Source organism: Castor canadensis, chromosome 8 (assembly GCF_047511655.1).
Source record: "Castor canadensis chromosome 8, mCasCan1.hap1v2, whole genome shotgun sequence".
Taxonomy (NCBI): domain Eukaryota; kingdom Metazoa; phylum Chordata; class Mammalia; order Rodentia; family Castoridae; genus Castor; species Castor canadensis.
The window spans coordinates 75,681,961-75,706,341 of NC_133393.1; the positions used below are offsets into that span (position 1 = coordinate 75,681,961).

The window sequence follows — 24,381 nt, forward strand, 5'->3', positions numbered from 1 at the left end:
GAAACAGTAGAAAAAAACAGATCATGCAAGAGCTGTGGAAAATCTCAAAAAAACATGGGATTCCTCTATGACCAGGTCAACAATTTAAGCTTCTGTCCTTGGAAATTAGAAAAAGAAGAGCCAATTAAACCCAAACTAAATAGAAAAAAAGAGATATAAAAATTAGAGGAGAAATCAATGAATCTGGAAACAGGAAATCAATAGAGAAAATCATCAATACCAAAAAAATCAATAAATCTCTAGCCAGACTAAGAAAAATAAAAGAGAAAACATGATACCAGAAATGAAAGAAGAGATCACTATAGATCCATGAACATTACATAATAATTAAGGGATACACATATCCTCTATATACATAATTTTGATATACATAAATTTGATAACCTAAATGAAATACACCAATTCTTTGAATGACGTAGCCCACCAATGCTAATCCAAAAAAAAAAAGAAAATCTAAAGAGGCCGATCTCTATTAAAGAAATTGAATCAATAATTAAACTCCCAAAATTTAAAGAGCCTGACACAGATGAGTACACTATAAAAGCCTACCAAACGTTTAAAAATGAACAGAATTGAGACACCAGAAATAGGCCAATATACATATAATCAAATGATCGTGGACAAAGACATAAAGGAGATACAATGGAGTAAATACAGACTTTTCAATAAATGATCCTGAAACAGCTAGACATCTACATGCAAAAATGATGAAACTAGATGCTTCACAGAAATTAACTTAAAACAGATCTTCCCATAAATACAAAATGCAAAAATATAAGAAAGAATATAAGATAAACAATTTAATTTAAAAATGAGCAAAAGATGTAAGCAGACATTTCATCAAAGACACACACATAGAAAATAGCTATATAAAAAGATGTTCAGCATCATATAACATTAGGAGTTTGCAAATTAAAACAACACTGAGAATCTACTACATAACATTTAGTGGCCAAATCCACAACACTGACAATGCCAAATGCCAATGAACTCACATACATTGATGATCAGAATGCAAACTGGTACAGCTACTTTGGAAGATAGTTTGGTTGCTCATATAAAACTAAATATACTCTTACCATTTGATACAGAAATTACTATTTTTAGTGTTTTGAGAACTTATGTCTATATGAAAACCTGCATGTACATATTTATAGCATCTTTAATCATAATTAACAAAACTTGGAAATAACTAACATGTGCTTCATTAGGTATACATATAAATCACCTGAGGTTCATGTAGCTAATGGAATATTATTCAGCACTAAAGGAAAGGCACCACCTGAAGCCATGACTAGACATAAAGAAGGTTTAAGTCTACATACTACAAATATTATATGATTCTACCTATCTGACATTTTGGAAAAGGCTAAACTATGGCAACAATACAAAAAGCTTAGTAGTTGCCAGGGACTGGAAGGAATAGAGGGATGGATAGGTTGAGGACAGAGGATTTTTTTTTTTTAGTTAGGGAAAATCTTTTGTATGATACTACAATGGTGGATACATGTATTTGTGCATATATTTGTCAAAATATATAGAATGTACAATACTAAGAGTTTTCTCTGATGTAAAATATAGTGGCAATGGTGAGTCAGTATATATTTTTTAATTCTTAGTTAGGATTCATTAATAGCATAAGGGAGTCTCCTGTGAAAATTCCATATAAACATGCAGTGTATTTTGAGCAAGTTCATCCTCTCTGTTACATTCCCTTAGCCCTTCTCCCACTCCCCTTTTAAAAACAATACTTGTTGGGTTTCTTTATGCTATATCCATAGTTACATAAGTTACATATTTTGATCCTATATTTGCCAATTATAACAAATGCAGTACTGTGGTGTGAGATCTCTATAGTGAAGAGGGACTTGTATATGCAAAGATAGGGGTCTATGAGAACTTTCTTTACTCTCTTAACTCAATTTGTTACAAACTTAAAATCCCACTAAAAATAAAGGCTATTAATTTAAAAATGAGAAATCAACAGGATTCAGGAATGCACAAGTGGTTAAATAGTTGTTATTGAAGTAGTGATGGGTGGCACTTGCTTCCCTTCAGCAGAGAGGCGAAGGCAGTGGGACATGATGTCCCATGTTCAAAAGACTGATATTCAGGTGGGAATCTTTTATACCTGGGGAAAAAAATCAAGTGCTTCTCCCTGTATTACCCCATCTTCTGTTGATACGTATTGAATACCACAGACTGGATAAGCTACAGACATCTTCATGGTTCTGGAGGTATCAGGTGAGGTGCAGTTCTGTGGTAGCCTTCTTTCTGGCAGAGTACCAAGAGAGCAAAGATATCACCTGGTAAGGTGATGCCAGGTGATGTCAAGAGAAGTAAGGACACACATAGGTGTTTCACTTCTCCTTCTTCTTATAAAGCCAACAGGATTCAATTATGGGTGCTCTATCATAATGACCTTATTTAATCCTAATCACTTTCCAAAGATCCCACCTCTAGCTCCATATTTGGATTGTTTACACCCTCTTAATGGCTCACAATGGGTTACAAATTTCTACATGTGAAGCTTTGAGAAACAACCATAAACTTCACTCAAATCCATAGCAGTTACATGTAAGAAGCCTTACCAAAGGCCCACACACAATTCTAACTACTTGGGAAGCTGAGATTGGGAGGATTGAGGTTTGAAGCCAGGCCCAGCAAAAATTTCAAGAGACTCCATCTCAGCCAATAAGAGTATGGTGGCATGTGCCTGTTAGGAAGCTAAACAGGAAGCATAAATAAAAGGATTGTGGTCCAGGCTAGCATGGCTGTAAATTGAGATCCTGTTCAAAAGATAACTAAAGTTAAAGGCACCTCTACATGTTTCAAATACTAGAGTGTCTGCCTGGCAAGGGCAAGGCTCTGAGTTCAAATCCTAGTACTACCAAAAAAAAAAAAAGAAATCTACCTCAAACCCACACAGAAATTTCTTATGTATGGCAATGTCAGTCACTGATCCATTTTTTTCCATTTTCTACAAAGATGGAAGTGACGTTTCTAGTTTACAGCCCACACTTTTAAATGTTAACAGTCAACATTATAGAATAAATTTTCTTTCCATTTGCTTTCCCCTGGAAGAAAGCAAAAGTTGTAAGCTGTAGAAAGAACTGTGCATGGCAATATCACCACACTCAGCTCACTATGGCTATGCTGGTCATATCTGCAGTTGACTTTTGGTAGGTTTGTAGAACTCCAAAGAAAACTCTCACTCCACTGAGATGATCACAATAAAGGGAAACCTTACTGCACATTTCTAAAGTGTCAGTAGGCTACTTTTGTAGCTATAGTGCAACTAGTTTAGATAAAGACAAACTTAGAGCCAAGCATTTTATATAAAATACCACAAAATTATATGAAGAAAACATTTGGTCTAAGTAGATGGTTTGTGGGGTTTTCCTTTATCTTAGTTTGTAAGATAAAAGAGGGGTTAGATGATTGAAAATGATCTCTTTCTTCTTTTAAGTCTGCCCTACAGTATATCCAAACCTCTAGGGTAGCAATAAATTATTGATCATTACTTGTATTTCCTTAGACATGAAGCTACACATCTATGTAAATTTAAATGCAAGCAACAGGTTGTTGCCAAAGCTTTGTCAATAGCAGCTTAGGGAAGAAACTCATTGCCTTAGACCTTGAAATTATCAAGGTAAGGACCACCGAGACAGTATTTTGCATAGGTGTGCTTGGTTATTTCAACCTAACAAAAGACATTTATGCTTCTGTGACATTTGGGTGTAACTTGCCCTAAATTAACTTGAGCAGGTGAAGTAGAGTAGAAATGTATATACTGAATACCAACCATATTCTACTTGCCACAGTTCTCTAAAGAACAGAGAGAATTTACTTGATAATGGCCCAGGTTAAGAAGATTGCCCAAACAAATATCAATCATTTTTCATGATAAAGTAAGAACTTTAGGAAAATTGGCCTTGTAAAAGTTATCATTGATATTGTTGTTGCTATTGTTATTATTTGAAATAGGTTATCACTATGAAGCTCACACTGGCCTCATTCATGCAATCCTCCTGCAGTACTGAAATTTCAGGCATGTGCCTTCACACCTGCAAAAATTGGCCTCTTGACCACATCCGGATAGAACAGAGCTTCTATCTCATCCTAGCCCTTTCTCTGCGAAGAAAAATGGTCTCAGAGAACTGCATGAGAAACTCATCTCCCTAGTAATCTAGTTGAAAGACTTATAAAGTCAAATGGGGATTTATTTGAATTTAATACAGGTATTTATGACAAGAACAGGCCTGTGCCACATTTTTTTTGTGGTATCAGGATTTGAATTCAAGGCGGGCACTCTACAACTTGAGGCATACCCCCAGTCTGATTAGATGCTTTAATTAGAACAAATTCTCAGACCCATTTGCTCTTATCTGATGTAATCATTCAAAGTAGTCCTTGAACTTTTATCATTTTATCATCTATAAACTGGGAAAAAGAGTCTTACATTTCCACCCAAAACACATCTACACTCCTGTTTATTGCAGCATCCTTCAGAGTAGCAAAGACAGAATCAACCTAAATGTACATCAACAGACAAATGCACACAAAAAATGTTGCATGCAACACACAATGAAATATCATCCAACCTCAAAAATAAAGGGAATCCTGTTTCCTGCTAGAGCACAGATGGACCTGGAGGACACCATGCTGAGCAAAACAAACCAGGCACAGACAAGTAATGCAAAATCTCAACTAGATGTGAAATCTAAAACAGTTGAACTCATAAAAGCAGGGCTGAATATTGGATTCCAGGAGCTGGGGCAGGGGTGGAGATGGTGGTCTAATGAGGAAACATTGGTCGAAGGTACAAAGTTTAAGTTATAAAAGATGAATAAGTTTTGTAGATCTGTTGTATACTTGGTGACTATAGTTAGCTATGATATATTGCATATTCAAATATTGCTAAGGAAGATCTTATATTTTGTCATAGCAAAAGGACAAATATTTTAAGTGATTATATGTTAACTAGTTAGATTTAATCACTTCACAATGCATACATATATAAAAACATCCTGTTGTACACCATAAATATACACAATTTTTACTTCTCCATTATATCTTAACAAGGTTGGGAAAGGAACAGTTTGCCAAATGACAGTTTGCCAAAAGATTCTTGCAAGCACGTAAGTGATAGCAAACATTGCCTTTTTATAGTATTGTCTAGCTTGTCTTATTTTGTTGCATAAATTAGTTTACTATTCCAATGTCTTTCCATAAAATATTTAAAATGTAAAAGCCTGCACAAATCTTTCATTTTCTAAAGAAATAAATGAGATGATACATTCCAAAACTGCCTTGAAAGGAAAATTATTCAAATAGTACAACTATTTTTGTCAGTTTGCAGCAACTCCAGAATATATATTTATTTTACTCTATTTAAAGAACTACAAATGTGGACCACAAGAGTGATATTCCATTTATAAAAAATTAAATTTCTAATACTACTTGGATGTGTGGAAATAAAATGCTATAGTCTTACCTCTTTTTTAGTCTCCAAATTATTCATCTATTTTGTTTGTAAAATGTAAAGAAAAATCTATAGAACAAAGGTGAATAATTTTAATAGCAATATTTGAAGCTCATTTTCAAGTGTGAGGAAATCCACCCAAGTGAATTGACATGAAAATACTTAATTTTAATTGGATCTTAAATTAGTTTATCTAGCATGAATGGACATTCAAGAGTTTAAAATTAGTGAATCATACATATCAGTGTGTATATGTGCTTTTCATTTTTTAAATTTATTTATTTATGTCTATTTATTTATAGGTGGTACTGGGGATTGAAATCAGGGCCTCATACTTGCTAGGCAGCTGCTCTACCAATTAAGCCATGCCTGCAGCCTTCATTTTTAAATATAGCTTGTTTAACTTTAAACTATTCTGTAAGATCCACGTGGTATTGTAGTGGAGCTATCAAATCTTGAGCAAAACAAAGTTTGAAGGTTCCAAGGTAGCTTATTATCCAGCTTTCAGATAACGATGAATGATTCTGAGAGTTTGTTTTAATCAAAGTATCTAGCAACCACCTATTCCAGTCGTAAAAACCTACTGAAAGGATGTGCCCTTTGCCCCAGCAGATCCCCATAGCAGAAACCAGTAAAGCCAGCACTGGATGCCCCGTGCAGGATAAGATAAACAGGATGGGGGCAGGTGGAATGTGAGGAATGTGAGGAATGTGAGCAGATTGCGAAAGACAATTAGAAGTATGTGCAAGATGTGCCCTGCCTGCTTGCTAAATGTAACCATGTGCGCAAATACTGACCCTTGAATCTGTAGGCTAAGAAGTAATGTACTCTTAAATGGATAGGCTGGAAATGTATGTGGTGTTACAAACTCATTGGCTATGTACTGTGCGGGCTTTTGCTGTAACGGCGGGTAGGGGCTTATGTAAGATCTTCCCTAAAGAGACTGGGGGTCTTGTCTGCCCAATCGGACCTGTGTGTCTGTGTGGGAGCTTGACCCTGGCTTGCCAGCTCAATAAACTCTGCTTTGTTGATTGCATTCACGCGTGACTCTCTGTCTCTCAGAGGAATAGGATTCTCGGACCCTAACACTACCTAATATTCAAATAAATCCCATATATGTATAACATTCATCTAGAGAATTAAAGAGGAGAGTAGGTCTATGATGCGATTAAAAACTGTAGTTCCTAGCACTCAAATGTTGACCATATTAATGTTTCTGTCACTAACAAATATTGGGAAATAATAAGTATTTTTAAGTGAGAAAACTCTAACATATTTTTATGTACAGAATAAGATTTTCATCTTTGGAGAAGTACCAAGTTTAACTAGAGACAGTGTAGGTGTGAAGCCTTTTTTACTAAAAACATAGTACCCAATGTTATACCCCATTCCCATGTTTATTCACAATAGCTAAGGTATGCAATTAGCCTTGGTACCCACCAACAGATGAATGGATAAAGAAAATGTGGTGTAAAACACACTGGAATATTGTTCAGCCAAAAAGAAGAATGAACTCCTGTCATTTGTAGCAAAATGCATGAAAGTGATGAAAATAATACAATTAAAATTTAATTTCTTTTAATATAACCTTGTTCTCTTGGGACTAGCAAAATGCATCATGTCAAGTGAAATAAGCCAGATGTGTTCTCTGTCATATGTGAAAGTAAAAACAAAAGTAGACCTGAAAATAGAATAGTGAGTACTAGAGATTGGAAGGGTGGGGGGAGGCAGAAAAAAAAAGGCTGGATTTGATCAGTGTGTCCCTTGTGTATGTGTAGAAATACCATATTGAATCCTTTTAATACATACAACTAATATGTGTTAATTAGAATTTTTTTAAATATGTTTCTTCAGATTCCTAAAAGAAATGAGAAACCAAAACTAGATAAATGTTTTTAAAGTCATCTAGAAATTGTTTGGTATGAGAGAAATCACATCACTTAAAGCACAATGATTCTTAATGTAATTAGTAAATACACTGAAATAAGATTACACAATTATGATATGTTTAAAATGATTTTTTAGTTATGTTTTTTTATTCTTATTTATTTGACCAATAATTATTTTTCTGCCACTGTGGATCTTTATTAGGGCACAAGTTACTTTTAATGCTAAAAATATTTGTTGTAACTGAAGAAAATATTTCCATGGTGATTCATTTACTTGTTTATTTGTGAGTGTGAAAGTATGGAACTTATTAAAGCAAGTGAGAAGAAAAGAAACAGAGCTCTCATGGGGTGGGAGGGGTCTGATAGAGAGTTGCCCTCTATGGGTTTTTTATTTTTTGAATTATTCACTGTCAACTGCCCATTCCTAAATTGTTATGATTACTGTACTACAAATTCAAAACTAAACAGATAAGGGTGATTATTTAGCCAGAATAAAGGAAATTGTTTGCACATACATGAATGAACTCATTCAGGGCCCATTCCATTCTTTCTTTCAAGCAGTGTTGAAAATAATACAATTAATGTTTCATTTGTTTTAATATCACCTTGCTCTCTTCGGGCTAGAAAACTCCATTTGAGACTAAATCATATTTATATTATCTCTAGTATCTAGACTATTACTCTAATGAAAGCACTCAATTAGCACTTATTCAATAAAGCACATAATAAGCCTTTTAGATTTTAAACACTGACTCAAAATCAGTCAATTTCTCTTTGCAACATCTGTTTATTTTGCATTATTTCAGTCATCCACAGAAACAATATTTCCAGCATCCTGGTTCCTTAGTCCCTTGGCATCCTTTCTCCAATTACCTCAATTTCCATAATACCTTAGCACGCCCTTTACAGTCACACTCTTGAATATCATTCCATATCAGTCCTTCCATAGCATTCTGTTCTTCCATCTTTATCCCTTACCTCATTCCCTTCTATTACTACCCCAGTTGCTGCTGTTTTTCAACCTCACCAACCAATTCACACCATCTATTGATTCCTTTGCCACTGTATTGTCCCTTTCCACCCTCACATCCTCAGTTGCCATGTGACACAGCCTACAACTCACAATCTATATTATAACAGTCCTTTTTACTTGGAATGTCACTCCCTGGTTTGGTGTTACTCATTTAAGCAGGTTAAATTCATCTTTTTTTACTCACTGTTACAAAATGGAGCTGTGCTTGTCTTGGGTAGAATCCATGCTCCATGTTCTCACTTTGTATTTGAAACTAGAAGCACAAGAAGATTTGTAGCATCACCCTCCAGCAATCCCATTACCACCCTCCATTCACCTTCTCATTCCATTCTTTCCAGGCTTTTTCTTTCTCTTTAAACCACCAATTCTTCTCACCCATCTTTGTTCTTCACTAATGATCCTGCTTCCTATTTTCTTGGCAAAAGAATAAGAAGAGAACTCCGACAGCTGCCATTCACCTCTTATTTGCATCCCTGTCCTCTGATTTTTCTTTATATTTTATCCAGTTCACCAAATACAGTGTACTATACTCCACCCCCTCTCACCTCCTCACAAACTTTGCTAAATTTATAATCTTCCCTCCCTCTTCCTCTTCCTTTCCTGTATCATCAGATTTTTTTCTTTCATTTTGGATGTTACTCATCAGAATCCGCACACTAACTTGCTTAGTTTTCCTATATTAAGAAAAATTATCTTGCAACTCCATAGTCCTCCTGCAGCTAAGAACCTCTTTACTTGACTTTCTGCAAATATTCCTGAAAAAAAATCACTTTTTTTCATTTCCCCCCATTCTTCCTTGAACCCACTCCAATTAGGTCTTTGTTTCCAGTAACCTCTGCATTAATCAATTCAATGACAAATCTTCAGCTTTTCTCTACAAGAGCTTTCACCAGTTTATTCCCCCATTTTTCTTCACATCCTGCCTTCATTTTGCCTCAATGACATGTACTCAAACATACTTCTGCTTATTTGTCTTTGTTGTGTTCTCAACTCTATAAGAGCCACCCAGTACAATTTTTTGTGAGGAAAATATTCTGTAATTGAACTCTCCACTATGGTAGTCACTAGACAAACTTGGGCACTTGAAAAATGGCAATTCCAACTGAGGAACTGAAACTTTAATATTATTTAAAAAATTTAAATTTTAGTTTTAGTAATCACATGTGGCAAACCCCTGACTACTCTATACTGATACTGCTCCAATCACTACACCAGATCTTCTTTTGGTGTGGAAGGGGTAGTATAGGGAAGGGGGCTGAACTCAGGGCCTCAAAGGAGCTCTACAACTTGAGTCACACCTCCAGCCAGAACTTCTTTACCTATACTTTGTTCTTTAGAAACATAACAGTTCTCACACCTTTTAAAAACTATATACCAATGGCCCTCAATTTATATCTCCAGCTTAAATATCTCTCCTAATTTCCAAAATCCTGCCAGTTTTTTCACTAGGATATTTATTAGGCAGCATAAATTTATATTTCCAAAACTGAACTCTTGGTACTTCTGCAATCCCTCTCTTTTCACTGTCTTTCCCATCTCAGCGAATTGCAAATATTGGCCATTCTTTGGTCTCCTTGGTGCATTTGTTCTAGGATCTCCTGTGGATACCAAATTCCATAAAGACTCAAGTTCTTTATACAGAATGGTGTAGTATTTATATTAGACTACACATCTTCTCTGTATACTTTAAAATATCTCTAGATAGGGAATAATGACAGTGAAAAATTTTATGCATGTTCAGTACACAATCTTTTCTTCAAATATTTTTGATACCTGATTGGTTGATTTGTGGATGCAAAATTTGTGTATACAGAAGGGTGACTTTATACCCTGCCAGGTGCTTGGTCCAAGGACCTTGGATTTATCCCTGACATCATGCCTCACTTATAATCCATCAGGCAATCTTTTGGCTATAGTCAAAAATTAATAAGGAATCAAATACTTTCACTACTCCTACCATCTCTTGCCTAGACTATTGTAATAGACCCATAATTAGTCTCCACTCAAGCTTTTTTCCCTCCCCACCATGTTCTGAACTCTACAGCCAGAGTAATCTTTCTTAAACATAAACCAAACAATTTACTCCTGTGATGAGAATCCCTTAACAGCTTTTTCTAACAGCTTAGAGTAAAAGCTTATTTCTTTAAGTTAACTTTCAAAACAAAGTTCTATACAATTTAGCCTTCTTGTTACATCTCCTTTTTCATTTCTTACTGCTCATGCCTCTTATAGTCCATCTACACTGGTCTTTTAAATATCTTCTTGTGCAATCATTATTTTTTATAAAAAACAAAACACCAGAATTTTACCACTCAGGTATAACATAAAAATTCCTTTTTTAAATGAGATTTGAACCATCATGTTGATTAATATTTAAAAGATTTGTTCATTTTTATCTCAGGGTCAATTTTAAAGTGTCTTCCCCTAATATTAGACTTATTTTCAAGGAGATTTGAGTATTGCAGAAGACCAAAAGGAACTGACAATTCACAAAATATTCGTCAGTCCTTGTTGAAGTTAATTGCAATAAAGCAAGCAGGTGTCTGCAATCCTCAGGCAAGGACATTTGTATCCATCTTGCTCTGGAAAAAAAGCTTGTGGAAAAAGTGCTAGTGGTAGTGTAGAATAAAATACTCTTTGCTTAACAAGATTCTAATGGTAGTTCTGCAGAGAGTAACATTCATGGAAGTAAGAGATTGGTGTCAGGTGGCAAAGTATCACAGTTCTTATTTGCAAAAGATTAAATTATTTGCCTAGATACATTGGATCATATATGCCTCCTTGTAGCTAATCTATCAGATGAGTTGAGAATGTGGAAAGAAACAGAATAAGTAATTCTCTATTTATTCTAAGCCCTGAGTAAATCCCAATCTGCTAAAGGGTATATTATGTCACTTGCCTCAATAAAAACAGGGTTGAAGCCATAGATACCACAGAAACTGGAAGGTGCACAGATATCTTCAGCCAAATCACTGCCAATACCCAAGATGAAACCCACTCCAGCAAACTGTTCTTCTTCACCCTTAGAACAGCTTGCAAGGAATTTTCTTGACATTTGGAGTTTGGGGAATGTAGAAGTCCTTCTACAGATCAGATTACTACTATCAAAGATGAAAAAGAGCAAAGGTCTGAAATTAGGTCTGTGATAGCTGAAATATCTTTTCACATTTCTGAATTCCCTGATGTCTACATACACTGCTCTTATATCCTTGAAACTACATATATTACCACTTATATCTGAGATAACACTCTGCATTCTCCTTAACAAAAACCTTTAGTAAAACTTTTGAAGAATCTAAGGATCTTAATATAAAAACTTAAGAGCAAGTCCTTATCATTCATAGGGACAGAATTAACTGCTACTTTTGAAAATTATTAAATCATTAAAGTTTCCTATGCTTTGATACAAAGCATAGGAAATTAATAAGCAAAGGAGATTAATGAGTTTTTCCTGAAAATATTTTTTAGAGGAGCATTATATGGAATGAATGAAATTTCCACTTTCTTTAGAGTACAGTATTAAATTTGTGAATTTGAAAATTAACTTTCTGACCCATGGAGTTTTAGGGAAAACTTTCCAACCATAGCAATGACTCACCCTAAAAAGCTAAACTTTCTCCATTTTATAATGCTGCACTTCCTCTGAGATATATAAAGAAATTAACTAGCTAATTTATTAATTTATGGATTGATCATTTATTGGTTAGATTTTATGGGCTTTTTCCTTCATTTGTTCTTTATTGAAAAGTCAAAATATGCTAACTATAAAAAATATTTAAAACCAATCAAAATTCTAAGAAGTTAAACTCATTGGATTTATACAATCTAGAAGCTCTCTGCCCATTATGGACATCTGAAGATGATAATAGCTTTTTAATTCATTTACAATGATAATTATTCTTGACATCACAGAAAGTGTTGCTTCAGTCTATGATTCTTCTCTTTCTTGAAGAAACTCCTTTAATTTGGATTTTTCATGCAGAGATAATACCAATGTGTCATTGCTGGTGTTATTGCAACTACTGCTTTACCACTACTCTCACTAAGTGAGTTATTATGCCATGTCTCTTCTCTAGCAGGCTATTTTTTTCAGTCTTACTGGGCTAGTCTTAAAGGCTTCTCTCCTGTGTACTACCTCCCAGTGTTGCAACATTAGATCCAAATAAAGACTTCTTCCAAATGGTCTCTTCACCCACTTGTGGTCTTTTTCACAGGTAGATCAGTCTGGGTTGATTGCACAAAGAGCAAAGAAGACCTCAGGGCTCCCAGATCTGGCAATGGCAATAACAGCAAGAAGATGACTGAAAAGTTTCAAAGAGCCACTGAGCACTAAGGGCCCTGATACCTTAAGCGCTGAACTATAATGGTAGGAGATGCTGAAGAGTTCCATACAACAACCTAATGCAGAAACTGCAAGAAACCAAGATTAGGAAATACAGCAGAAGTATCAAGTAAGTAAGAGGCTGTGAAGAGCCAAGGGTAGGAGCTGAGACTACTAGGACTACACGCCCCAGTCACTAGAAATGTTCAAGAGAGCCACTAAGGGTTAAGTAGATGAGAAAGCTCAGGAGCTATGACTCTAGCCTCTGGGCATTGGCACACTAAGCTCAGAGCAATCTGCCTCTAGCTTTGAAATCACAGAGTCAGCCATAAGCCTCTAGTTCTCAAGGATTAGAAACTTCAGCCTCTGAGTTTGGAAGCCCAGCTGTGAGTCTCTGAAACTCAGGGCCATCAACACTCAGGGAGCTGCTCCTTGCCAGTGCGTAATTTCTATCTGGATAGAGCAAAAGAATCACAGCCAGCCATTTTTCAATAGTGAATGGCAGAATGAACCTGCTTACATCATGAGCCAGGGAGCAAAACTCAAAATGAAGCGACCAAGGTCCCGCAATCACCTTCAAAGATACCCTTCCAACTACTTAAGGACTTTCCACTAGGCCCCACTTCCTAAAAGTTCCACTATCTCCCAAGAGTGTGATCCTGGGAACCAAACCTTTAATACACAGGTCTTTGGAGAATATTCAGCATTCAAACTATAGCACAGTGGAAATATATTTCAGTCTCCATTAAAATAAAAGAATTTACTAAGGAAAATTAAACATACACACAAAACAATGTAAAAGAATGTAGCATCAAGTGCTTAATTGTGTAATGTGATTAAAGCATAAGTTCAGTCAAGGGAGAAAGTCAAAGAAGCACAGATGAGTAATAGGAAACCAAACAGAAGAGACATATAATTAGGCTACAGTGTAGTCATAGATTTCACCCTCCTACAGAACCAAGCACCATTTTCCTTAACTTATTCAAGACATTGGCCAGCTATGGCGGGATAAAGATAATATACAATTCATGTTCTACAGTCCTAGAAAGAATTTCTCTATTTAGAGGGGGAAAGCATTGTTGTGGGAGGCCAAGCAAGAAAGGTTTGTTTGTACTATTTTCCAATTGTTATGTGATTCTCATTTTCTCTATAAAATATCTTCACTTTGGGAGAGACGCTGATGAACATAAATAAGATGGAATTGTTATGGCTTTTAAGGAACAGAGATTTTATATGTCAAAAAGGGAAGAGAAAGTCAGGCTGAGATCACAAACCAATCAAAGAGTAGTGTCACAATTAGAAAGTTCGAAGTATTTCTGTTTAGCTTGAACAGAAAAATGTGCAGAAAAATATGGTGTGTACTGGAAAGGTAGGTTGATGTAAGTTTATAAATGGTCTTGATTTCTAGACTAAGAAGCATTACCTTATGGACACAACAGAAAGTGTTTGGGTGGCAAATGGCATTTAATCATATGTATGTATAAAGTTATACATATAAACATATGAAAATCAAACATTTGTTTACATTAGGTTAGTGAAATGGTTGTAGAAAAGAACTTAATTTTATACACTTATTTTTACATTTAATGTAGGCAATTAATAAAAATATATATAATCAACAGCATAATAGAGGAATTTGCATTTCTGAGGAGAAGGAATCCCTTGAGAAGGAATAGAGTCTCATACTATCCTTTGCAGTATGTTCCTTCTCACTGATAGGAAAACTCCACAGAGCTGTCCCTGTGAGCTGTGCCTCATGGTCTGGGATCGGTCTGTTAAGTATTTAACTCTTCCTTTACTTTAAGTACCTCTGTAATACTCACAGAGGAAACAAAAAATAATATTACAACACTCAGAAACACAAAGGAGTTCAAGAGACAATTACAACCGCAGTATCTACCCTGACCAGCGAATTTTTCATTTCACAGAATTATAGTTGGGAAAGAGCCCTAGAGGATATCTAGCACTTCCTTTGAAATTCCTTCATAAGCATGCCTCCTGGTTATCTCTAAAATTCTCCACTGAGTAACAAGGAATGTCTTTTCTCCCAATGTAAAAAACATTTACATTGTAGTTTCTGACATTTACAAGTAGTATTTATTTTATTTTGAGGCAATTATCTACTTCCTATGATGTCTGCCCATTTACTTATTTCCAATAAAATGAAGTTTTTAGAAATTTTAAGCCATGTACCAGTGGCTCGCGCCTGTAATCCTAGCTATTCAAGAGTCAGAGATCAGAAGGATCATAGTTCAAAGCCAGCCCAGGCAAATAGTTTTTGAGACCCTATCTCAAAAATACCCAACACAAAATAGGGCTGGTGGAGTGGCTCAAGTGGTAGAGTGCCTGCTTAGCATTGAGTTCAAACCCCAGTAGTGCCAAAAAAAATTTAGAAATAACTTACAATCTACTTAGGTATAACAGGCTGTTTTACTTCACCTAAGTTCATTTCTAAGATTAAATCTTTCATGGAAAATGTCTCTATTTTTCTTATGGTATCTTTCCTTTTCTAGTAGAATCCTTAAAACTTCCTTCATAGACCTTATCTCTAGGCATCTAATAATGTCTTTGCCTTCTGAGAACTATATTTTTATATCAAGTACTTCTGTAGTAAGAGCCAAGAACCACAAAAAAAATTGTTGAGACTTCTTTTTATGACAATAAACATGCAGTCCCTCTCAAGCTTGGTTGATCACAATTCCACACACTTGTCCCTACCTATTCAATGTAGGTGTAGAGGGCATTTTCAGGTTCCCAGGCACCTTTCTGGTCAGTTCCAGAAGTGACAGAGGAGGATGGGCTCAGCCTGGACATTGCGGTGCTAGAAGATAAGGAAACAAACAGAGTGAGACTTTGCACTGGAGAGTTGATCATTCATTCATTAACCCACCAAATATTAAATCCTTGCTTACTATATATCAAGGATAAATACTACTCTAACTTCTTGGGAAAAGCTTAAGAAAGTTATGGCCCCTTCCTACAAGGAACCCACAACCTACCATCAGAAAAAAAGCATATGCACATTTTCACGGGGGTACATTGTGACACTTATATAAGTTCTTACAATATATCCTCTCCACCATTCTCCTTTATGACCCTCCCCCATTCTCCTTTATGACACTCCCCCCACCAATTCCTGGAATAGTTTCAACAGGTATCATTTTTCCATTTACATACATGTGTACCCAGTATTTGCACTATACTCATCCTCCCACACCCTTTCTCCACCTCCTTCCACTCCCACTGGTACCAATCCTTCCAGAAAAGGACCTGTTGCACCCTCTTGTTATCTGATTTTGTAAAAGAGAAAAATATGATATTTTCATTTGTTTAAGAAAGCTACACAGGGAGTTTCCTTGTGACATTTACATATATATATATATATATATATATATACATAAAATAGTCTGAATTAGCTCATCTCTTCTGTTTTTCTTCTTTCTCCATTTCTCATCTTCTTATTGTGGTTTCAATAGGATTAAAATTCTGTATTCAGTCTCATATAGAGAGTACATCACGTATCTTAAGGGGTGATATAGAGAGAAGAAATTCCAGATGAAGTTACCCTTTGTTATGAGCTTCTTTTGGCCAACCAATGTTTTATGGACCCATGCTATGTCATAAGTATTCAAGAACATTGATGCATCAAAGGTTGATAAAACACCATCCCTGCTCTTGGAAGGCAAGAAGAGTCAGGAATGGCAAGTCCAAGAAAAACCTGAAAGGAAATGCATCTTCCTGAGGCCTGCCACAGGGCTTGCCTTATAAGGACTGTACAGCCTTGACAAGGCCAGTGTCTTCCAAAGCAAAGAGTGTGAGAAGGGTGAGTCTTAACCCTTCCCTAAAATTAGAATGTATCACTAACATATATTTGAGTCTCCTTGTCAGAAATTTGAGCTGTGTACTATTCTTTTAAATTAGATATAATTGATAATAGAATGATCAACAATAGGCCAAACATTCCAGTTACTAATGGGAAAAATTTACATATCCTATCATACCAATTATAAATGTGTCAACAATGACACTAATAACCAATATATGTGTTATACAACCATCTTATTCTACATTATATTAGAAACTTATTCATATACAGTTGTTCTCCACTGAGGTAAAGGACAAATTAAATTTATGACCTAGAGTTGAGCAATCTAAGACTGGCATCAGCTAAAGAACTTTTTTTATAGAAAAAATAAGTAGCAAGTGAATTCTTTTAAAAAAAATGGATAAGGTTTTTACTTATAAAAAAGTTCTGCTCATGGTTAGGGTGCAAAGATCCAAGGCCTCTTTTTGCCCACACTGAATCCTGATTATTACTTTTACGGAAGTTGCTATCATTGAAAAATCAACATTTATTTCTTCAGATGTTCCCCAATTTCTTCTGCATGTCAATTTTTTTCATGATAAATTATTTTGAATTTAATAAATTTATATCTCAAAATAAAAGTAGAATTACAAGTAGGTCATAGTTGGTAGATTTCAAGTCTCAAAAAGGCTTTTTGACTCATCAATGGGATTTTGAGCAGCTTGCCAATATTTTAAATTTCAGTTTAACATTAATTATTTGTTCCAATGATTCTGATGCAATGACTACCTGTAGGGATAGCCAGTTTAAACTTAATAATGTATTTATACGTCTGCATTAATAGGGATGAGCAGCATATCCTTTCTGTCAAGCCCATTTTCAGGTTAAGGGAGAGCAAAGAGCACCAACTACTAGCTCAGAATGGAAAAGCGGAGAACCCCAAGGAAACGGGTTTAATGGTACAAAGAGGGGATGTACTCCACAATAATCTATATTTTTGTCAGGTTTCAGGAAAATGTTGTTTAAACATAACAAAATTATATTGTTCTTTTGAAACTTTTACAAAGGTCCAGTAAAACCAAGTGATCCCCTATGTGGAAAGAAACATCTTCCCTAAAGCTTTCTTAATCTCTTATATCAAAATTATATTAAGAAATATTTTCAGGAATAAATTATTTCTCATACACATCACTGTTTACTTTTGTTTATTATCATATTATTTTTATACTGGTGGTACATTGTGTCATTTACAAAAGGGCTTACAATATATCATAGTTAAATTAACTCCATCATTCTCCTTTATTCCCCACTCACCCCCCCATTCTTAGAATAATTTCAACAGGTCTCATTTTTTCCATCTTCATATATGAGAACATAATATTTCTACCACATATTACTTCCTTTCATGTATTATTACTTCTTGGTATAATTCTTACATAATGTTTTTTACTCCTTAATCTGAATTATTAAACCCTTTTCCATAAAGCAAGACATAATTTTCAAGGGTAAAGCCCTTCATAGGTTGTTGTATCAAACTAAATAATGTATGCAAATTGCATGGCCCTAGGAAATACTTTTTGATAGACAGAATTCTACCTAATGGCCCTCACTCTTATCATATTTTCTCCCCTTAAGTATAAGTGGATCCCAGTGAATGCAATGAAATATTGTTTCCTTGATTGTGTTACTTGGCAAATAGGATTTTGCAGCAACAATCAAAGACATTAATCAGTTGACTTTGAATTCATCAAAAGGGTAATTATCCAAGTTGGCTCAAGATCTTGTTTGAAAAGCAGACTGAAAGCAAAAGGGCTAGAGGTGTAGGTGAAGTGGTAGAGCATTTGCCTAGCAAAGAGGAAGCTTTGAATTCAATCTCCAGTACCACCCCCAAAAATGCAGATATCACCTGCCCCAGAGTTCCTGATGTTATTAAATTTGGTGTCACTGTGGTCACCAAGATCTCCATGACTTATTGTTATCTTATTATAATTAACTATCTTAATGATTCAAATGCATTTTAAGCCACAATAATTATATTTCCTTAGCCATTCCTCATTCTGAGGAATGAGTTATTTTTAATGCCTAGAATTGGAGTGATAATTTTACCTCTATCATTATTAGCCTGCCCACTGTTGTCACTACTATCACATGACCACAGAAAGTTTTTGAGCCTTCAACTCAACTAAAATTAGACATCCATTTGTAATATGATAATATGTCCCCATATAAGTGTAAGATGTGTATCACCTTTCTCAATGTCCACTCGCTCTTGGAAGGCAGAGAGCCACTCATACTTCTCCCCATACTCTGAAGCGTTCCTATTCTGATAGTGTTGTTGATTCCAAGAGGACCTCTACTAGGGATGAATATAAGAGATGCTTGGCACAGTCTTAAAGCTAGGTACCAAATGTCCTCAATGATGAGACCATTAAGCAATGGATAATTCAGAGGTCACGCTCTCATTTAAATAGACAGGACAGTTCAAATATATGTTATTGTTTTCCAAACTTAAACCATTATTTCTTTACCTCCAATCTACCCACTTTATTAGCAGAGAATTATAATTTACTTTCAGAGCTACTTCTAAGAATAGTAATGCTACATATCAACATTATCCTACATATGTCACCAATATAAACCTTGATCTAATAAAATTTGCTCAAGTTTCCAAGATTTGAATTACAAAAGAAAGATTTAAGCTGCTGAATTGTCCCTCAAATGCTTTTCTTGTGTGTAAATGGCATGGATTCCCTTATAGGTAGAAGGAGTTTTGTTTTGTTTTGTTTTGTTTTACATGAGAATGTACTCAAAGGAGTTGCACAAAATAACACTCACTTGATTTCGAGCTTGTAAGTGCTTGAACCCTTGATCTTTATCAGTAGAATGGTGGAACACTGGAGGGTAGGTTCTGGAATTTGAACAGCCTCAATTCAAATTGTGATTACTTTTTAAGACACCAGTTATTGGGTAACTTATCTGAATTCTTTGAGGTTCCATTTCCATTTCTTCATCTGTAAAAGATGGACCACAATAGTTCAGGAGAAAAGAGTTGATTTATGAAAGTGCTCCTCAAAGTGACTTGCATGTATTAAGTATTTTGACAACAATTTCTGATGATTATTTGTATGGTGGGGACACACCTCCTTTACAGTGGCACACAAGAAAAGACAGGAGACAGCACATAGAGTCCCAGACGCAAACTAGGATACTTCCTAGTGAAATCCAAGGTAGCTAAATAGCAACAATGTCTTTGGATAATAGCAACAGTCATAATGAGCAAGTGCTTAGAAACAAAAAGAAAATTAACTTTTGAATTAAAAAATATGGATTGAGAAAGTTTTATTAGAAGTGATTCATGTATATAATGGCATGTTTTATACAAAAACATTCAGAAAGAGCTTTCAGTTTCTACCTCTGCAAATGTCACTTCAATTTTGTTTGTTTATACTTTTATTAATGTACATTTTAGGACAACTATATAGCTCCAAATCATGAGCGATCAATGAATTTTCAAACACATGGTTACTATATCCTTGTAGCTACATAAGTTCAGACATCAGTATTTTTCATTCTGTTTCTAACTCAGACATTCTGTTTTGTACAACCCTGGGTTCTTCACCCAATATTTCCAAACTTTCTTTGCATACCATGCTTTCTGCCTTAACCATCTCTTATAACTTAGGATATACCTCTGAAGAGGAAGATAGCCTTGGAACAGGGTTGTAAAACATGGTAAACTGTCAATTAAAAGCTGTAACCTCGGACAGAGCTGTGAGGAATTGCCCATTAGAGCCCTGCAAAAGCTCAGGACCGAAATAAGAGGCACCAAGCAGAAATAAGCACCCATTCCTGCCTTTCTTTGTCTCCACTTGTAAATAAACTTTCCAAAGCAGGTCTCTCTCCCCTGCTGTTCTTATCTAAACAACACTAGGTCCCTAGCTCACTACCAGCCCAATTCCACCATGACCTGAGCACATCTTTGTAACCTGATGCCCTACACTACCTTTTAAATATCTTTTGAATCCTTTGTTCAGGGCTCAGACACAGGTACACGTCTGAGCCCGCTGGTGTAAAAAAAATTAAAACCTGAGTTCTCCACTCCTCTGAGTGTCGCTTGGTTTCTCCTCTGACTACCCTACCACAACACCTCTATTATAAACAGTATTTTTTACATTTTATTACCATATATTAGTTTTACAAGGGGATTCATTGTGACATTTTCATATGTGCTTACAATTTAACTCGATTAGTTTCACCTCCACCATCATTCTCCTTCGTCCCTTTCCCTCCCCTCTTAAAACAATTTAAGCGGGTTTCATTGTTCTGTTTTCATACACATGTACAAAGTACATCAACCATATTCACCCTCTCTATTTACCCTTCCCTCTCCCACTAGTATCCACTTCAAGACGGGACCTGTTTTTACCTTCCTGTCCTTCATTTTTAACTGTATTTTAATTGTTCAAAGTCTTTTGCTGTGGTATTTCACACATATATATATTATACTTTAATCAGTTTAATCCTCTCTATTACTTACTCTATCTCTCTGATCCCATATTATTCAATTGCTTTTAGTCATTTCATTATACCATCTTCATACACAGATGCAATATTTCAATGTTATTCATTCTCCATCATTCTCTTTTCCTCTCCTGCCTCCTTCTAGTCCTCAGCAAATCTACTATTACAATCATGTCCTTGCTCTCTCTCCTCTCTTTCTCTTTCTCTCTCTCTCTATATTTATGTATGTATATATATGTTTGTGTATGTATATGTGTATGTATATATGTGTGTATGTGTTATAAGATCATATATGTATTTAGGTATGCATTTATCTTTTAGATACAGTTCCCACAATGAGGGAAAACGTGACCTTTGTCCTTCTGAGTCTGGCATACTTCACTTAACATCATGATGGCTAGTTCCACTCACTTACCTGCAAACAACATGATTTCATTCTTCCTTGTGGCTGAATAATATTTTATTGTGTACATACACCATATTTTCTTAATCCATTCATCAACTGTAGGGCATCTGGGCTATTTCCAAAACCTTGCAATTATAAATAGTGCTACAATAAACATGGGTATGTAAGTGCTTTTATTGTTTCCTGGGTTACATATCTTTGGTTACATGCCTAGGAGTGGAATTGAAGGATCATATATAAGTCTAGTTTTAGTTTTTTGAGGAAGCTCCATACTGCTTCCCATAATGGTTCACTAACTTGCATTCTAACCCACACCATATAAATGTTCCTTTTTCTCCACATCCTCACCAGCATTTGTTGCTTGGGTTCTTAATAATATCCATTCTGACTGGAGTAAAATGAAATCTCGATGTCATTTTTATTTGCATTTCCTTTGTGGTGAGGCATTTTGTGGGCTTTAAGAAGAAACAGACAAAGAGTATAGTTCAATAGTATCTCAGTAGTATAAGAAGACTAATTCTGTATTGACTGGGCAACATGCTCTCAGATTTTTCATTTGTATCATCAGCACTAACAAAACATCACTGGTCAGGGCACAGAACTAGGTACAACATATACACAGAACTATAACGTTGACTAGGCATTCAAGAAGATGTGTGACTTAAGAATGCTTTTTTAAAGACTTGTGTCTGCTCATCCCAAGAAAACCAGTAGAAGTACAAGATCTAAAAAAAGATCGGCAAGGTCTGTAAACAAGACTAGGCTACTTGGCAGTAATCTCCATTCACAGGTGGTTGAATGCACCCTGAGCTGAAAATATAAAATTGCTCCTCTAACTAATCAAACGAACATTTAATAACATTTTCGTTTCACCTGTCATATGCCAAAGCCCTCAGAAACGAACCTGACACACCATAAGCATTGAAAATGTAAGTATAAAATAAACCTATGTAAATGTAGATAATTTTAATACTTAACATCCTATGAAATTAACATGCATTTCCATGTACATGAAATTAATGCATTTATTTCTATAAAGTGTCCTTGCTGCAGAACTGTTGAAGTCTATAATTTTTTTTCTAATTTATATTCTGATTTTCAAAGTTCTACAAACAGAAGAGTACTGTTGTCTGGAATCCTTATTTGGAAAATATTATCAGAGTACTTACGAATACTTTGGAGGAAAATGCAACATTAGAGAATGTTGTTAACTATAATTACAGGTAATAAACAATATAATTCTTTGCCTTTTCAATGCAAAAGAATCAGGCTACCAAATTTTGTCAGTTTGGTTAAGAGATAAATTTTCTCACACACTTTTAAAATATTTTGTAATCCTGGAGTTTGTTTATGGCTGTACTTTTTACAAGCTCCCAATTTTTCTTGTGAGCAGATAATTTGGAGAAAAAATTATTTTATGCACTGAATGTTTGTGTCCTCACCAAGTTGATATATTGACATCTTAACCCACACTGTGATAACATTTAGTAATTAGTTTATAAAGCAAGGCTCAAACATGATGGGATTAGTACCCTTATAAAAAGAGATAGCAGAGAGCTCACCACTTCACCAGCACACACTGAGGAAAGATGTAAGCACAACAAGAAGGCAGCCATATGTAAGCCAGGAAGAGAACCCTTACCAGAAACCAGTCATGCCAGATCTTGAGCCAGGGCTTCTAGCACCAAAGCTATAGGAATAAATTTCTGCTGTTTAAGCTTCCCAATCTATGTTTATTTGTTTGTTTTATATGGCATCCCAAGCTGACTAAAACATAGCAATATATTTTTTCATCCAGGAGCTCAACAACCTGATGATCTGGAAGAGACCAGGCTCCTTGAGCCCATATAAGGAAGCCCCTATGCTTTCCACAGGATTCTCAGGAACTGATGTAATCTCTAGACACAGTAGAACAACTTTTGGCCTAGGCCATCCTGGGCCTAGGGGAAGTTGCTTCCTCCATCATAGGCGTGTCTTACCTATGATTATGTTCATGATTGAATGTTTGTCCCTCCAAACTTATGTTGAAATTCAACTGCCATTGTAAGACTAGTAAAAGGTGGTACCTTTAAGAGGTAGTTAGGCAAGGAGACTCTGTTCTCATGAATGGATTAATACCACGATTGATCTAAAAAATGGGTTCTTTATACAAGTATGAGTGCAGTCCTTTGTTCATTTTTCTTTCAAATCTGCTCTTTGCCCTTCTGCTATGGGATGACACAAGCATGAAGGCCCTCACCAAATGACAGCCCCTGGATCCAGGATTTCCCAGCTTCCAGAAGTATGGGCCTTGTTCTCAGTTTCTAGTCTGTGGCACTCTGTTATAGCAGAGCAAAATATACATAGAGTTCCCTACTTGATATGGTACCCCAGATGACAGGAAATTATGTGTGTAGCCATAAGTCCACCTACACTCATTTATTTCTCACTGAGTGTGGTTGGTTTTGGTTGCAGGTATGACGTTATATAAAAAGGAGTGATATATGGTTTGTTCTTCAAGAAAATAAAAGAAAGAGAAAGAGCTGATAAATCCTGATGTGGGGTGGGGAGAGCAAGAGAGACAGAGGGAGAGGGAGAGACAGAGATAGAGACAGAGAGAATGAGAGTAAATGAATTATTTCTTTTCAATTAAACTTTCCTTGGCCTTTCAAATTCCATTATGTTTTTGTATTGTTGTATCATTATTAATTTAACTTCCTGTCAGTATCACTGGAAAAAAAGTCTTCCCAGTGCCTACCTTTCAAGAAGTAATCACTTCTGCCCTTTATGTCCAGCCATGGCAAGCATCAGTGAAAGAAGGTGACAACGGGGTCATGGCTGGTTTGAATATTGCCTGACGCCAAGCACCCTCACAAGGCCAGCTGGGTCAGAGTGATTGCATGGGTTCCCTGAGGCGTAAACAAGTTAAAGAAGTTATTTAC

At 35.6% G+C, this 24,381-nt stretch overlaps 1 long non-coding RNA gene across 1 annotated transcript in view; it reads right to left on the reverse strand.

The window, feature by feature from the left end:
- LOC141425494 (uncharacterized) overlaps positions 1-23,266 on the reverse strand; it is a 70,987-nt gene extending 47,721 nt beyond the window's left edge. The window contains exons 1-3 of the long non-coding RNA XR_012450498.1: positions 23,103-23,266; positions 19,369-19,544; positions 15,447-15,549 (exon numbers count right to left, since the gene is read on the reverse strand). This is a non-coding gene — a long non-coding RNA (uncharacterized lncRNA). The remainder of the gene's footprint in view (positions 1-15,446; positions 15,550-19,368; positions 19,545-23,102) is intronic.
- Between the last annotated feature and the right edge of the window lie 1,115 nt (positions 23,267-24,381).